At 37.0% G+C, this 17,881-nt stretch overlaps 1 protein-coding gene across 2 annotated transcripts in view; it reads left to right on the top strand.

The window, feature by feature from the left end:
* AGMO (alkylglycerol monooxygenase) overlaps positions 1-15,070 on the top strand; it is a 339,471-nt gene extending 324,401 nt beyond the window's left edge. The window contains exon 15 of one of the 2 annotated variants that reach the window (XR_011539063.1): positions 13,754-14,740. The gene's annotated coding sequence lies outside the window, so the exon portion shown is untranslated. Of the gene's footprint in view, positions 1-13,753 lie in introns of both variants that reach the window. The other variant, XM_070615814.1, reaches the window with a different exon arrangement.
* Positions 15,071-17,881: the final 2,811 nt, after the last annotated feature.

The following is a 17,881-nucleotide window of genomic DNA, read 5'->3' as shown; positions in this document are numbered from 1 at the left end:
CACTTTTCGTATCTTAAATTCCAAACATATTAACTTAGTAAATACAAGAATTAGTGCATTAGTTCCTAAAAAACCCTTACTGAGTGATAAGAAAATCAATCTAACGTATTGAGATTCTTGAAGGATAGTGCTTTTGATCATTGATCAGCTTCAAGAGTCCATTCAATTTGATGAAGACTTATTTTGTTGTTCTTAGATATGAGATTTAATTATTCATACATGAAAAGATATCTGAGAAAAGCTCATGTTGAGTGGTCTGATGTTCAGTCTCATCTATGGTGTGTGACTCAGTCAGTATTTCTCAATTTATAGGCTGAGTTTTATCTGCATTAAAACCTCTTCTATTTCCAGGGTTTCATCTCAGTCTTAAGGAATCTGGAACTCAGGAGATGTGGAATCTATCTCCTGAGTTCCTCATGCCAATCTCCAGTTTCTCATGCCAATTTAGCCCCTACTAGCTGTGTCACCCTAAAGAGAGAGAAAGCAGCTGAACAGTCTTTGGGACACAAGTCTCAGAACCCAATCTGGTCATTCAATGTCTTTAATTCTTAATGGAAAAAATATGAGGACTGGACCAGATCATATCTACAGTCCCTTGTAACTCTGACCTTCCAATGAGCAGTTAATCCAAATTCTTCTATATTTTAAAATTAAAAAACTACATTTCTTTTAAAAGTATGATCCACTTTGCATTTGGATCAATAATGAACTAATGAAGTTTTATTTCAGAGTATGTTCATTAGAATCAAGTCAACTTAGAAAGAAGATAAAGGAAATATGAAGTTATAATACAAAAGTAAAATCTTCATCCATTTAAGAATCCTAGAACAATTTACAAATTCTAATTCTTATTTTTCAGACATGCTTCCCTTTCTAATGCCTATTGTCTGTTCTTGGTTCTCTGCATTTTATTCTATTCCTTTCATTTCTTCTCCTCCCTTTTTTTCTACTAAGGTTCAGTTAAAGCAGTTTTATATGAAGTATGGTCTACTTTACCTTCTGTGTGCTTGTTATGATCACCACATTTTGACTTACTAGTTGATAAATTACTTTATTGGTCTTCTTTTCACTCTTTTGGAGTAAAAAATCTCAAGTAGTCCCTTAATGAATATTTCCCCTGAAATTAAAAACAAACAACTATTCACTGCATATACAGTCATGCATGCACTGCATAACAATGTTTCAGTCAACAACGGACCACATACACAACAGAGGTCGCATAAGATTAATATCATATAGCCTAGGTGTATAGTAAGCTATACCATCTAAGTTTATGTAAGTGCATTCTATGATGTTCGCACAATGATGAAATCACCTAACAATGCATTTCTCAGAACATATCCTCATCCTAAAGTGACACATGACTATATAGTACTTGGAAACTTTGAGTATAGGAACTACACAAATAACTCTGGAAATTCAGGTCATCTGATACACGTGAGTGTGGTCAGCCTTGTGGAGCAGCAGGGAAAGTCCCAGAACACAAAAGGAAATTGCTCACTGTAACAGGAAAACATTAAGGTTTTAAATTTATTATTAAATGTTAATGGTAAACAACATTTATTTAAGGAACTATTATAGTTTTTCAGAAATGTAACCTATCAGCTTAAAAAGCACAAGAGGAAATAGCTTTTACTGTCCTCACCTCTCCGTACTGGAATATATGAGAGACAAAGATCAAATATAAAAGTTGGCTTTATTTGGATATCTTGATAATTGAAATTCACTGCCACAACTCTGTATCCTCACGAGACCTCAGAGGGGCGTGGAAGGCAAGGAAGTGCCATAGTTGCTGCTGATATTAGAGAGGAGGCTACCCCTTAACATTTTACTGGCTGACAAATTCAGTCAGCAGCGATTGCAGCACAAAGTTGAGTTTCCTTCCAGTTCTCTAACGGAATAGAGGCTTTGTACATTTTACAAAATGAGATCTTATTTTCTTAGGTCATTGGGAATGAAAAAAAATTCCTAAAGAAATATCAAAATCAGTTGGCATCTTCTCTTTTTTAGGAGGTCTTGTAAACCCCTGTTTGTAAGTATTTGTAATAATACAGATCAATTTCCTCATAGCAGTTCTTACTACTCCCTGGATCACTCCCTTAATTCTTTGAAGACTTTCCTGGTGATTCACGTTCATTTTCTCCAATACTCCTTTTGTCACAATTCTCAGTAATTCAATATCCACATACATGATCTTACTAGTATCCTGGCATGTCAGTTCCTTGGTCTCCCCAGTGATTGTGTTGTCCACTTTACATCAGTCATGCTGTCATTACCAATACTTGTAATTCCACCAGTTTCAACTTCAAACATCTCACTCTCCGACCACTGCATCCTCTTTTTCCAGCTCACTACCTCTGGTATTTCACTGCCGACATTTGGCCCATGGAGGCATTCCTACCACCTTTTCATTGTGTCTCCCTTCCTCATATTTCCCTACAGTCTTAGATGGTCAATCGCTCTTTTGGTCTAATCAAATCACAAAAAGAATTAAATTCTACTGTAGGTGTCCTCTGTGTCTGCACTCCTGTGGCTGAATGTGTATAGAGAAGCTCGTAACTGTGAAACTGGTCTCACCTATTCATCATTACAAATCTCAAGTGAACTCTCAATCCTGTCCAGCAATCTTATGATACTTCCTAGTCCTATTCACTCTTCTGCATTCCTCGATGACTTGCATATTCCTCAATATTTCAATATGTCTTCAGTCTTGGTTAATAACTTTGTGTTTTATCTCACTGAAAACAAAAAAATAGAAACCATCAAAAAGAATTTCACCTAACGCTACCACTCAAACACTTTCCTGTTAATGAGTTGCTCGTGCTCTTAAACAGGGCTGACCTCTGTGCTCGTGTCCCAGTTCCCACCCACCCTAGCCTACTCAGATGTAGCTTCAGTAATTCTCGGTTTTTGTCTCTCTACAGGATCTTTCCTGTCAACATACAAAAAGTGCTACTATTTTCCCCCCCACCTTTAAAAAAGCTTTGCTTCATCCCTCCTTTGCTTCCAGCTAGCCCTATTTATCTCCATTACTTTACTAAAATTTCCTTCAGAGTTGTTTATTATAATTGCTTCTAATTTCTCTCCTCTCATTCTTCATTGGACATACTCTAATTGGGCTTTCCCTTCCTCACTGCTCCACTGAAACTGCTCTTACCAAAGTCAGCACAATGCCCTTGTTGTTAAGTCCAATGGCCACTTCACAGCTGTTACTTTACTTGACTTCTCAGTGGCATTTGACACTGTTATCACACCGCTCTCCTTAAAATACTTTCCTCCCTCAGTTTACAGGACAACTCATTCACCTAGTTTCTCTCTAAATTCCTGATCCCCTCTTACTAGGTTTTTCTCATCTCCCCATTCCCTATTCCTTTCAGTGTTCAGGGTTTAGAACTCAATCCTTGAATATTCTTAATTGTCTACACTTACCTTCTAGGGGCCGTTATCCAATCTCATACTACTAACACAATTTGTAGGCTGAAATCTCCAAATGTCTATCTTTGACCCATAATTCTCCCCTTAACTACAGGCTCATGTCCTGTTGACATTGCCTCTCCAATCAGTAACACGAAAAAAATCTTACATAGCACTTACTGTGTGCCAGACACTATTCTTTAGTATTTCACATGTATTAACTCATTTAAACCTCACAACACCCTTATGAGGTAGATAGTATTATCATCACGTTTCATCTAAGAAAACTGAATGAGAATGAGGGATTAAGCAATTTACACAAGGTCAATCAACCAGCAATAGCCCCACCAGGATTTGAATCTGAGCTTTCAGATGCCAGAATCTATATTGTCATGCCCTATAACTATGCCACACTGCCTCTCAAATTAAACAGTTGCAGGGCATCCTTCAAATGTAGAGAACTGCACTCTAGTTGTGCCACAAATCTGCTCCTTTCCCAGTAATTTGCCTCTTGGTTGAGACCACTTCTAGCTTCTCAGGCAAGACATCTTAGAATTGTCAGGAAATTCTCTTTTTCTGTCATACCACATCCAACAAACCTCCAGCAAAATGAGTTGGATGGCCCTCAAAACATATTCAGAACTTCATTTCTTATTATATCCCTTCCACCTGCCACAACTTTGTTCAAGCCATTATCGTTTCTTCTTAATATTACAATGCCCTCCTAATTTCTCTCACTGTTTCTAATGTGCTGCTCTTTAGTATATTCTAAGTGGACAAACAAAATGCTTCTGTCAAAAATATGTCAGATAATATCATTACTTTGCTTAAAACCCTCTAATGGCTGCTCATCTCATTCAGAGTAAAAACCAACTCCCTCACTATGACATGAAAGGTTGTACATAATCTGGCCTGTTCATATTACTTCTCTGAATTCAGCTCCTTCAGCCCCCACCTCCCACCCCTCATCCACTTGTCTCCAGCTGTGTTGGACTCCTGAACTTTCAGGTTTTCTGGAACCTGCCTCAGAAATTTGTACTCACTGTGTCAACTGCCTGGAATGTCTTTCTCCAGATGTTTATAGTATAAGTGGAACTATGTCCTCCCAAAATTAATGTGTTCAATTCCTAACCCCATCCCCATCCCTAAGAATGTGACCTTATTTAGAAATAGGGGACTTGCAGTCATAATTAGTTAAGATGGGTTTATCCTGGAGTAGGATGGGCCCTGCTAAACTATGACCTATGTCCTTAAAAAATGTGGAGATTTGGACCCAAAGAGACACACAGCAAGAATGGCATGTAAATAGGAAGGCAGAAATCAGGATGCTGTGTATACCAGTCAAAGAACAACAAGTATTGCCAGAAAACTACCAGAAGCTACTCCTTCACAGCTCTCAGAAGGAACCAATCCTGCTGCCACTTTGATCTTGGATTTCTAGCCTCCAGAACTGTAAGACAACAAATTTCTGTTGGCTAAGACACTCAGTCTGTGGTACATTGTTAGAGTAACCCTAATAATTAGCAAACTAACACAGTTTTTATCATTTGATCTCTTACCTTAACAGGTCTTTTAATCATATACCACATTCTCAATGAAGTTTTCTCTCACTAAAATTTCATTCACACACACCCACACACAGCCCAAAAGAGGTTTCTCTATTTTATTCTGTTACTTATCTAACATGCTTTGGTTTTATTTATTTCTCTTGTTTATTTTCCGTTTTCTCTACTAACTGTCCATGAGAGAAAGAATTTGTTCTTGTTTCCCCAGCTCCTCAAATAATAACTGGCACATGGGAGGTGCACAATAAACACTTGTTATACAAATGAATTGATGAACTCCCTGGCTGTTCAAGACCATATATGTAACCCAACACTGACATTCTATCAGTCTCAGTTTGGGCTGAATCCCAATATAGTGGTTACCAACTCACCCTAAATTCCAAAATGAGATTATAAAAAACCACGAAGGATTTAGATTATCTAAAGTTAATGCTAAGACTCTTGATTCTTCACACAAAAGTAGACGATTTGTGAGTTTAGAAGATAAGGATGGGAGAGAGAATTTCTGGAGGAAGCTTAGTGATGCGAAGATTCCACCTGTCCTTCCTCCACAAGGGAAACATTGGTGGCTGTTTCTTTCCCTTTCCCTTGAACTTGGTAAGTGGAGCTTCAAAGAGTCCAATAAAGAGCTTAATAGTCATCCTTTGAAGTTTGCGACATGCCTCAGTGGACTTCTGTCTGATCCGTACATGTCTGGCCAAGTGGCCAGTGGCTGCATTGGAGAAGTAACCACATTCCTGGCAGTGGGTCTCATTTGTAAGTTTTCCCATGGACTAGAAAGAAGCAGTGAGTATGAAAGCCAACACAAAACACCTGGAGGGACAAGATGTCAGTAGAGAGATGCTGGAGATGTACAGCCAGATGCTGGTGTGAGGGTGGAGCCAGAAGTAGCAACTGGGAGGCATCATCCTTGTCAGGAATTTATCTGAGAGATTCTGGTGGATAGTGAGTCTTAAACACCACGAGGGCGTAGGGAAAACAGTATAAATCAATGGCGTCCAGGAAAGCTCTTTCCTGCCTCTTCTTCTCCCCTCTGCTACAACCATGACTAAGCCCTGGGCTTCAGGAGAGAGAGAAGATATGACAGAGTAAAGAGAAACCAAGACCGAACCCCCAATACCCCTCTTCACAAGATAGACACACAAAAACACACAGTCACACATTCCCTGCACACTTTTCACCTGGAGCAGTCCAAATTGGGACAAAAGGGGAGCCAGAGAGGGAGAAATTCTAACTTTAGTGAAGTTCAGAGTTTTTTTCAAACATATACATTGGCATATTAATTTTTGAACTGAGAATATTTTTATGACTAAGGCAACTAAAGGAGTTATGGTTTCGAGTAGTACTCAGGTAAATTATGGATGCTGCGTAAGTTGTTCTTGGGCAAAGAAATAGTTGGCAGTGCAGAGAGAGGGGAGTGGGTGGAGAAAATAAAGCAGTTCTTTTCTTCTGTTATCTTTGAGTCCTGCTTTTTCAGCATACTAGTCCCATTACTCCACTGTGCAAACAAGGAAGATTATCCCTTTATGAAAATTATTTGAAAATTATAGGATGCAGTCTATAAGTTTTATGTAGAACAAACCGCAGATACTCTAATTTTCCAAGTATGCAGCATTATAATAACTCATTAAAAACAATAAAATTTAGACAATATTATATAAAGTTTTCTAACATAGAATAGCTATCTTGAGATTTCTGGGAGATGACATGATACAATTATTTATTTATTTTCTTTTTAAAGGTAAAAAGTCACTGTGGCCAGCCCAGAGACATAGTGGTTAAATTAGCATGCTCCACTTCCGTCGTTTGGGGTTCTCAGGTTCAGATCCTGGGCGCAGACCTACATGCTGCTCCTCAAGCCATGCTGAGGTGGCGTCCCACATAGAAGAACTAGAAGGACTTACAACTAGGATATATAACTATGTACTGGGGCTTTGGGGAGGGGAAACAAAAAAAATGAGAAAGATTGGACCAATCTTCCTCACAGAAAAAGCATACCTTAAAAGAAAAGGTAAAAAATTCCTTTATAAACCTCTTTGTATAGCTAACAGTGTGGGAAAGGTGAATAAGTCTAAAGTTATTTTCTTCTCTGTTTCAGCACTTTTGAAAGGCACAAAAGGAAATAAAACCAATCCAGAAATTCATTATTTCTCTCCAATTTTTCCTTTTCCCATATGAGCAGAGCCTGGAAGTGCACAGACACATTAGGGAATGTTTCCACTGTGTGGGAGAAACATCTGCAGAGTACGCCTGGACCACCAGAAGTGGAGTGAGAAAGAAGCATGTGGGGGCGGAGGCGGCAGACAATGAAAGGAAAACTGGGAGCTGGTCAGGCCCAAACATCCAACCGAATTGCCTAACCTTCAGGTTACCTTTTCTTTATATAAGAAGTCTAAGAGCAATAACATTCATGTGAAAAACACATTTTAAATAATGGTGGTGAAATAGAGTTCAAAGCATACCCTTTGAAATTTTTTTTTCTGCGAGTATGGGAAACGTTAGCATTCTGCTTTGCACGTCTTTCTCTCTAGAGCCTAAGCAGGGTGGTTTTCATGGGTTTCTTCCTACTCATCCTTTGCAGCCATTTATTAAAGTGGCCATGTAAAAGTCTGGGAGCTACAGGCCTCCTCTCAAATCAGAGCAAAGCACAGAGAAGACAGAGATGAATTCTGAGTAAATACATTGTGAAACATCAGGGGCTAAAAGGGGTCTGGAAATGCAAATGATTATCATTAGAAAGTAATATGCAACTACTGAAAGAATAATGCAGTCTAGCAAAACAATCCTGCAATCTGCGTTCAATCAAAGCTGACCAAAATGCTTGCACTGGTCCTTGCGTTCATTATTGGAAGCCAAATGCTTTCTGGAACTCATGAAGCAAGTTTTACCAAGTGGCACATAACCAACAGAATACTGGGGAAACAATACCAGCCTTAGAGTTGAATTTTCCAATAAAAGGGAGACTCTCCAACTCTAATGGCCAAGGTATTGAGAGTGACAAGAATATTGATATACCTGTAAGTGCTCACAGATGAGTTTTGTGGGTTGGTTTGTTTTAGTCTACAGCACATGTGACTGGACATCTTGCCCACAAAATAGCTTATGCGTGACGATAATGAAAATTCAGGATACAGAGTTTCAAAAATCATATGTGGCAGGGCTAAATGTAGGAGACTGGACAAGAAGAATGCCTACCACAAATGATTGGAACCTGCTTAATTAATTTTGATTCTGGGCCAGTTTAATAAGTCTCTTAAGTGCAGTGGTACTGAAATTCTATTAACCTTATTCTCATAGAAAACAAGACACATATTCTTTGTAGATTGTGATTTTCACTATTCACCTTTGGTTCAGAGCCTTAGTGAGCAGACCTTTTGGGCTCTGATCTTCAGAAAGTTCTAGCCATGGCTATGGTTAAATTTCAGACAAATCATCTGCCTTCACCCCTCACAGTTCACACCTGGCATACATGAGCAGGGCTGCCTCCTTGGGAAGCAGGCTGGCAGTCACCAGGCAGAAGCCCCGCTGTCTTTCATGAAAGAACTACTTATCCCGGGGCCATATATCATATACAGCCAAAATTCGTGGTTTAGGACACGTCAAGCACCCTCAGAAATCCTAGGATTCATTCACCTACCAGAAACAGAAATGTATTCATAAGTAGCTTTTTCAACAAAATACCATGAAGTTAGAATATAGTTGAGATCCAATGTGTTTACTGGCAAAAAACAGGCAGGCAAACTGAAAGACATTAGATTTTCTAATTTAAATATAGCATGCCTCTTAGTTTATATTTATTTTTCTGGAGAGTCTGATAAAATTATTTTAAATCAGTATTAACCAAAATGATACTTTGAAGAGTAACAGTAAATGAGATGATGACCTCTTTGTACGTTGTATAGTAATATAAATATAAAAGAAATTCTTTCACAAATTTCAATCTTATAGAAATTTCTTTCTTTTTATTCTGGAGAAAGTTGAAAATAATAAATTTTTATTTTATTATTAATTCCAGTATTACATAGCAAAAAATGCACTCACACAATGAAACAATTCATGTGTAGCTTTGTGATTCCCTTAAATAATCTCTCCTTCCTTCCTTCCTCCCTCCTTCCCTCTTTTAAAGCTTTAGGAATTCAAATTCAAATGAGCAGGCTGGTATTCGAGATATAGTTTAAGCATAGAATAATTGTCAAAATCTTCAGGTGGGTGGAAAACTATTTCCCCAGGAGAGGTTATTTTTAATAATGTTTTTAAGCAACTTATTAAAACATGCTGTTTTCTGCCTAATTAAAATGTGCATAACAATAACAATCACATTATAAAAAACTGTACTTACAAAAGGGGTAGTTATTTAACTTTATGAATTTAATAAATAAATGATTTAAATCCCTATGTTGTCTTTGTTGAGGGCCTCATGGCATTAAAGAGAATTGGTTTTAGACATTTTTCCATTTGAATACAATTACTTGATGCTAAAAAGGCCTAATTCACTCCAATCTAACTGCAATTTGGCCCCCAAATATCACACAGAATCTACGGATTATCGATTTCTTGCCTTGTGCATTAACTCACTGGCTCTTCATATTGACCCTACTAAGTACTTATTATCTCCATTTTATAGTTGAGGAAACTGAGCCATATGGTTGTTAAATGGAAGAATCTAAAGAACTAGAGGTGTTTGAATCTAGAATCTGGTATGTTACTTCATCTCTTATTGAACTGAAAGCCAAGAACAAAATATAGACAAATAAAGGTATTTAAGTGAGGATGATATTGATAAAGTAGCCTGCTTTCAAGCAAAATGATTTATCTAAAGCACGAAATTACATATTGGAAATTGAAGCATCAGAATATCATGACAGATAATTTAAAAAAATTAACACTTGCAAATTTCACACACCTGGTAAGTTGTTCTCTTTCACTCTGAAGAATGGATGGGCACCATGAGATCCATTTACTTGGATCTTCTTCCAAATGTGTGGGTTTGGGATATGAGAAATTTTATTTTCTCTAAAGTTAGGAAGGAGCAAGGAAAACATATAAAGAGGATAGAGTACACGTATAAAGGCAGAACTGTCCTCAATTGCTAATATACGCCATATGATAAAAGAATAAAAAGCATATTTGAAGCAAAGAAATATATTCTCCAATATATTTTATTAGATTTTATTGTGGTAAAATGCACATAACATAAAATTTACCATTTTTGCCCCATTTTTAAGTGTTTAGTTCAGTGGCATTAAGTATGTTCACATTGTTATGTGTCTCTCACCACCATACATCCCCAAAACATTTTCATCTTGTAAAACTGAAACTCAGCATCCATTGAACACTACCCCTCCATTCCCCGCTCCCTCCAGTCTCTGGAAATCAGCATTCTACTTTCCGTCTTTATGATTTTGAGTACGCTAGGTATCTCATACCTCATGATTCAAGTGGAATCATATCATATTCATCCTTTTCTGATGGGCTTATTTCATCTAGCATAATGTTTTCAAGATTCATCCATGTAGTAGCATGTATCCAAATTTCCTACCTTTTTAAGGCTGAATATTCCATTGTATGTATACACCACGTTTTGTTTATTCTTTCATCCTTCAATGGACAATTGGTTTGCTTCCACCTTTCAGTTTTTGTGAAAATGCTCCTATGAACATGAGTGTACAATGTATGTTTTTGTCTACAGCTTTAATTATATGTTTTATCTACAGCACCTTCAGAAGCTTTGGAAATCCCTGAGTTCTACATCATTCACTATTAACAAAGTAAAAACATTTCCTGTTTACTTTCTTAGGAGCTGCACGTACTAAAACTAAATAAAACAAATCAAAACAAAACCACCATTGTCAAAAAAACAAACATCCAAAACTCCTATAATTTCATGTTATAGTGAATATTCAAATTAAAGAAAAAACAAGGGAGGATTCCAACTTCAGATAATATATTGAACCTACAAGTCTATCTCCTCTCCCTCTTAAAGGTCTATTACATTGGGAGTAATGGCATAAAAAGTCTATATCTACAAAGAAAGAAGAGAATAGGAGGGGAGAAATTAGAGAGCTAGAAGTCCAATTCATGGATGAATAGTGACTGGTGAAGCAGTATAGGCATGGGACTCAGGGAGGAATACGAGTGGAGGGGGCTCTAGCTAAGGAGGAAGTAGGTTTGTTCCTGAAGAACCACAACAGATAGAAATGGAAAGTAGGAATGAAATGTGGGATTTAAAATAAGAATTAACTGAAATTTATGTTGAAGACTTCTCTTCACTTAGCGTGAAATGCCTAGAGCCAGGTGATACCTTCCCAGAAAGGAAAAATGAGAATTCTTCTCTAATAAACTGAACAATTACGGAGTTGCTACCCTAGAAGGAATCCTCTTTCATTCTGGCATTTAATGGTTCCAAAGTGTAACATAAGGCTCCTGGCTTGTTCACCTAAAAGCTAATTAGAGAGAGTCAAGAATCTCTGCGTATGTACAAAGTATATACAGTCATTTTTACCAGAGCTTCTTTCTCAGATAAAAAGGGGCACCAAGAAACACCAGATATAAGAGAAAAGCCAGCAGAACAAAAAAGAAACACCAAATTGTAGAAACAAGAACAACAAAAAAAGATCTGTAATTAAACACATCACCACAAAATTTCTGTGCATTAAGGATCGTAAGTGTTTCCAGAGAGGAAGACAGGTTATGTAGCAAACAGGTTTCAGACTTCTCCCTAGCAATACTCTGCTAGAAGGTAGCACAATAATGCCTTCAAAGGTCAGAGGGAAAAGCAGGTTTCACCTATAATTCTAAATCAGCCAATCCATCAATGAGGTGGGCACACAGAATAAAGACATTTATATCATGCAATGATTCAGAGAAGCTTTCCCTTTCTTAGAGAGTTATTTGAGGAAGGACTCTGGCAAAACAAGGAATAACTGAAGAAAGAGGAAAATGTGATCCAGGAGATGGTAGATTTAACTCCTCCAAGAGGGTAGTGAGATTTCCCAGGATGAAGCTCAGTACCATGAACAGAGACTGGAACAGGGAGGAGGTGTGCAGAGGAAGGAGGGGTGGGGGCAGTGGAATACATAAAATAGATAATATGATTAAGAACTTGGGAATAACTGAAGATTGGGGAAGATATAAAAATGAACATTAATTTTAATTTGTGCCCAAAATATTTGCTATTGAGAGACATAGGAGCGGACACTGGACCATAAAAGAAAGAAATATGATAATATAGTAAACAGTCTCCACTGGGTTTTATTTGTTAGACTGCTTCTTAGAAATGGTGGACAATATAACTATGCCTACTGAATGAATGGGATGTATATGTCTTTAACCATAGAATTATAAAACTGGAGGTTCAGAAGACAAGTAGGGAGGTGAAAGGGGACAAAGAAAAGTGGAGAGGTTGGTGGAAGCCCTAATATTTTCTATTTTACAGAGAAAGGTGAAGAGATGCTGTTTATGGAAAATGGATAGAAAATGGTGATACACAACTAGAAGGACCCACAACTAAGAATATACAACTATGTACCGGGGGTCTTTGGGGAGAAAAAGGAAAAAAAATAAAATCTTAAAAAAAAAATGGTGATACAAGAAAATCTTCTGAAGTAGAGGGCGGAGAGAAATGTAGCAAGTGATAGATGTGAGCCAATTACTTTCTTATCATAAAAGAAATCAATAGACAATGCCTACACTTTGTGAATCAAAAAAAAGTGTTATAAAAGAAAATGTAGAGGGGCCGGCCCGGTGGCACAGCAGTTAAGTTCGCACGTTCTGCTTCTCGGCAGTCCGGGGTTCGCCAGTTCGGATCCCTGGTGCGGAAGTGGCACCATTTGGCAAAAAGCCATGCTGTGGCAGGCGTCCCAAGTATAAAGTAGAGGAAGATGGGCACGGATGTTAGCTCAGGGCCAGTCTTCCTCAGCAAAAACAGGAGGATAGGCAGTAGTTAGCTCAGGGCTAATCTTCCTCAAAAAAAAAAAAGAAAAAGAAAATGTAGAGATTGAGGTAAACACCAGTGGAACCGAAACCAGAAAATACTATGAAGATTTGCTTCTGAAGGAATAGAACTGTTGGTGGGCTGGGAGGGCACTGCTTATTTTCATTATTTAGTAGCATCATTTTCACTATTATAATATCCTTCTTATGCTCTTTGATTTTTTTCTAAAAACAATGTGAATATTTTTGATAAAAATAAAAGCACTTAATTTAAAGGAAAGATCAGAGTGAAGGAGTTTGTGCAAACAAACTACAAGGAACACCTTTTCTTTCTTTTCAGGAACACAGATACTAACTTTTTAAATTTGTTTATTTTTTGCCATGTTTCAAATGTATAGACCTCACCTCATTCAAAGCAGTGTTGTCATGCCCTTTAGTCTCTAAGATTTTGGAGAAAGCAGATGGATTCCTTAATCAGCTAAAGTAATCAAGATCCAACAAAAATGGTTTTAAATCATTGTTTTTCTGCACTAATTTTAGGAACATTAGATTTGCATTAACTTTTAGTGTTTATGAAGTGCTTTTATAAATACCTTCACCATAAATCTAACCTGCTTGGTAAGTAGGAGATATCCAGTTGCAAGAGATTAAATGGCGTGTCTTGGTTATGAGTGACAAGTAATAAGAACCCATACTTTTTTTGGCTCAGTCAAAAAGTCAAACGAAAGTGCCTACACTTTTGCTTACAAATGCAAAGCATCCTGCAGATTCTATCAGAAGCCTGTAATTTCAGCAACATTAAAACTGCTCTTATATCGTGTTTCCTTGTTATGTTGTTACAGGTGGATGTGAATAGCAACACGTGTTCTCTACATTCCCACACCGTGCAAAACACCTTTCTGATTACAAACAAGAGCCATTCTTTCACACAGTCTGTCCGAATCCTGAAAAATGGGCATGTTTACACGCTCAAGGGCAAAACTGAGGCTGGGGCAGATCAGAGCCTCGCGTATGGTTTGTCTCTTAGTCCGTCTGCATTTCAGTCCTCGTCACCACGCAGAGACAGGAAGAGGAGCAAAGCCTGAAGGAGCAAGATAACGGTCTTTTTGATGCTTCAACCACAGAAAAAGAAATGTAAACAATAAATGTATGAGATTTTTTTTCATTTCTCTCGATAAATTAAGTAGGTATAAATACTGAAGTAGAAAAGTAGAAAAAGTTAAATTTAGATTAGTGTAATATAATAAAAGAAAATGGCAGGCCTGACATAAACTTTGTTAGCCTTCCTCCCGCCACCATCACACTGCTGTTCCTTGTATAAGATGACATCATTGCTTCCTAGTGATCTTGGTTCAGAAGATCCACGAATCAGTAATGAATCTGCTCTATGCACAACGTACCATGTTAAACCTGTAAGGACTTAATGCATGCTGACAACATGTGATTAAATACAAATTTCAGAATATATATCCTTCCCATTTTTAACAAAATTCTAAATTCTCAATTGTCTCCAGCCTTGAATTCTGTATGTCGTTGATGAATTAACTTGAAAATTCTGGTAACTAACATTTATTCTAAATATGATGCTGCATTTAAGGTAAATTAAAGTTCTATGATAGTGAAATGGAATAGGACTAGTCATTTTATTATTATTTTAAAAAATATATTGTGTTTTATGTGAAAATATGTAAACTCCTTTTTTGAATACAAAATCGTTTGTGAATTAACATTGGATAACGGAAAATAAAGAGAAGGGATTAGATCTTATATAGAGAAGAGACAGAGAATAATAAAGCCATAAAGAAATAAAGGAACTGTGGATTATCTAGCAAACAGTCAGATGTTTCCTTATTATTTCTTCCATATTAAGCACCATAATCCCTACCTATACTAATTATATGAATTGCCCCCCTCAAAATAATAACCATTGTGTGTTTTAAAACTACTGTCACTTGTGGAACCCCTTAGACTGGCTATAGCAATTCTGACTACGTGAAACCAGAGAGAAGCGGAAAAAATATTCTCCTTTATACTGCAAGACAGCAATATTAAACAACCAGCTCTTTTCTTTTTTGATACTGACATCTATTGGAAAACAGAAGAATATGTGCATGTTTGTTTTTGAAGACAAATAAAAACTAATTAAATTTAAAGCCCCAATTTAAGTTGAAAATTGAGTATATAACAGATTAACCATTTTAATGACATTTCTCTAATTGCCTGAAAAAATATTTTTATGAGTTCTCAATCTCATAGACCTCTTTTAAAGCCAGTAGTTGCTGTTACAAATATGATTAAATACCCTTTAAAACTCGTGCACTCTAGGTAATGTGCTCATGATTCAAACTAACCATTGAACATTAAGCAGTAAAATAAAAGATTGAAGTTTGACAAGTTCAAGTGTTCTCTTTCAGGCTCTCTGAAGATTTTTCTATCATTATGAATTGATAACATACAAAGAAGAGAAAGTTTTCTGAATTTTTTTTTCCCAAGGAAGATGAGCCCTGAGCTAACTACTGCCAATCCTCCTCTTTTTGCTGAAGAAGACTGGCCCTGAGCTAACATCCGTGCCCATCTCCCTCTACTTTATATGTGGGACATCTACCACAGCCTGACTCGGCAAGGGGTGCCATGTCCCCACCCGGGATCCGAACTTGTGACCCCCGAGCCACCCAAGCAGAACATGTGCACTTAACTGCTGCACCATCAGGCCGGCCCCTGAAATATTTTAATTTATTCAATCTGTGAATATCCTTTTAAAAAATATTTTAACTGAGTTTTTCCAAATCTATTTGCCACTTGGGCAAAAATACGTATGCCCAATAAAGCATGTATGTTTACTATGTAACTATTACCCGAATCTCTCTTCAAATGAAGTAGAAGTGGATGTCCTAGGCCCACAAAGTGGGTTTTGTGTCTAAAGTAACTCTCAGACATCTCCATGGCAGTAGAGAACACACAGTTCGGAGAGAGAATCCCCATTTGGTAAAACAGCCTCTAGGGTACACATTGTCACTACATTGAGCTGGGTTACAGACCTTACCAAATGGCCCGTCATTATTCCTTGAGCTTTTACCAATATAAGAAAATCAAGTATATGATGGAGAAAAGTATTTTCTTAAAATTTAACTTGTTTCTTTTCTTGATTAAAAGTTACAAAAGTACTATATGATTAAATGCAAATAGTATATAGAAAGTAAAAAGTGATAATTCCTCTTCACTCTCCCCTAACTCTACTCCCCTCCTTCCAGGTAAAAACTGTTAACTTTATTTTACTAGGCTTTATGTGTTTACCTATCTACGGATGTGTATATACAAAAGATGTAGCACATGGTCTATCCATCTATTTATTTATACACATATACATCTATTTATTTGGGGGAAATTATTAATTTTAGAAACTCAAGAAATACATAGAAGTACTGAAAGATTTAAAAAGGAAGTAACAATCACCCAAATGCTACCGAGGAACACAACCTCAATATTTTAAAAACCTCAGTTCAGAATTCTTGCATCTATAAACACAAATATAAATAAGAACGATAAAATGTGATCATACTCTTCATGTTACTTTAAAATTGAAAATGTATTAAAATTAACATGACATCTACAGAATGAAAAGAAGTTGAAATAAAGCCAAAAGAATCGCTGAGCTTTAAACAAATGTTTCTTTCCACTAAAAAAATTAATTCTTAAGAATAAATCCCACTAAATACAAGAATTAAAATATGAAGACAATATAAGAGAAATATGAAAGAAAACATAATTTTTCCTTAAACTGCATTTTCAAATTTATACAATATCTATTGACTCTGTTATACGAAATAAGGAATTTCGTGAACTTAAACTCCTAACTCCCTTTGCATTCCGTATCCTATTTTCTTTTAGCCATGTCCATTTTACATTGTCACAGTTCTGTGATCATAAGCACTACAACTCAGTAGTTTTATACCTATTTCATTTATAAATTTTTATTACGTTATAGTCACATTCCTTTGCCCAGTCCATTCATGGTTTCATTTTGAATCTCAAGGTGCTGCTGTGTGGGCCAGGCAGATAGCTTAATTTTGATTGTAGTCATAGGAGATAGATCTTATTCATACTGCTGTAAGAAATCAGTGTGACTTTAAAAATTTTTATTCAATACCATTAAAAAGCCAAGAGATGGAAAATTTATTCTATGAAATTAATGGCATTTTCTCCCTTCCTATAAAATGAGATATGCCACCCTGTTTCACTGTTTTTGTCTTTAAAAAATCTGTACAAGGGGTGTCCTTTGAATGAGCTCCTTTGAAAGCATTTGGCTTTTCTGGAATGATGTAAGGACATTTACTCGATAGAACTGAGCTGAAAAATCGAATTCAGTAAAAACATATATACATATAAAAAGAGAAGCTATGAAGAAATATATGACCTCTTCAGCAGGTGTAATGGGATATAATTATTTCAGAAGCCCTTGTCTTTGAGATTGCCTCTCACTGAAGTTATTTGTGCCTATCAATTGTGATGGTAAGATGTTTCAGATATAAAACCTTTTCTGGGCGGTGATTGTGCCTGAACGCAAAGAAGGGAAAGGCAGCAGGGCACAGCTCTCTTCCTCAGCATCTCACCTGTCCGTTCCTCTCCACCTGCTCTGGATTCTGGATGAGTATAATTCTTCTCTCACCCCGTAGAGGCACTGACAAACAGCTTGCTGAGCCTTCAAAGTCCATCCCTACAAGACTGGGACTGGGGTTTGAGGAACTTTCCTGGGCCTCCCACTGTAACTTTCAAAAGAGAAGGTGTTCAACCTCCAATGAAAATCTTAGGATCGCAGCCGTCAACAACCGTTGCTCTTCACTCCAACTAAGTAAAATGTCAGGTTTTGTTTAAGTCTTGACGTTTTAGTCAATCCAGGCGTGATCAATGAATCTACCTCACCTTGCGGAGGCTTACAAAATGACTACTGCAATCCCAGTTTTTGCCCTCTC

The sequence above is a fragment of the Equus przewalskii genome, chromosome 4 (genome assembly GCF_037783145.1).
Source record: "Equus przewalskii isolate Varuska chromosome 4, EquPr2, whole genome shotgun sequence".
In the NCBI taxonomy this organism is placed as follows: Eukaryota; Metazoa; Chordata; class Mammalia; order Perissodactyla; family Equidae; genus Equus; species Equus przewalskii.
Note: the sequence above shows the minus strand (reverse complement) of the source record. Positions and strands in the feature narration are given on the sequence as shown.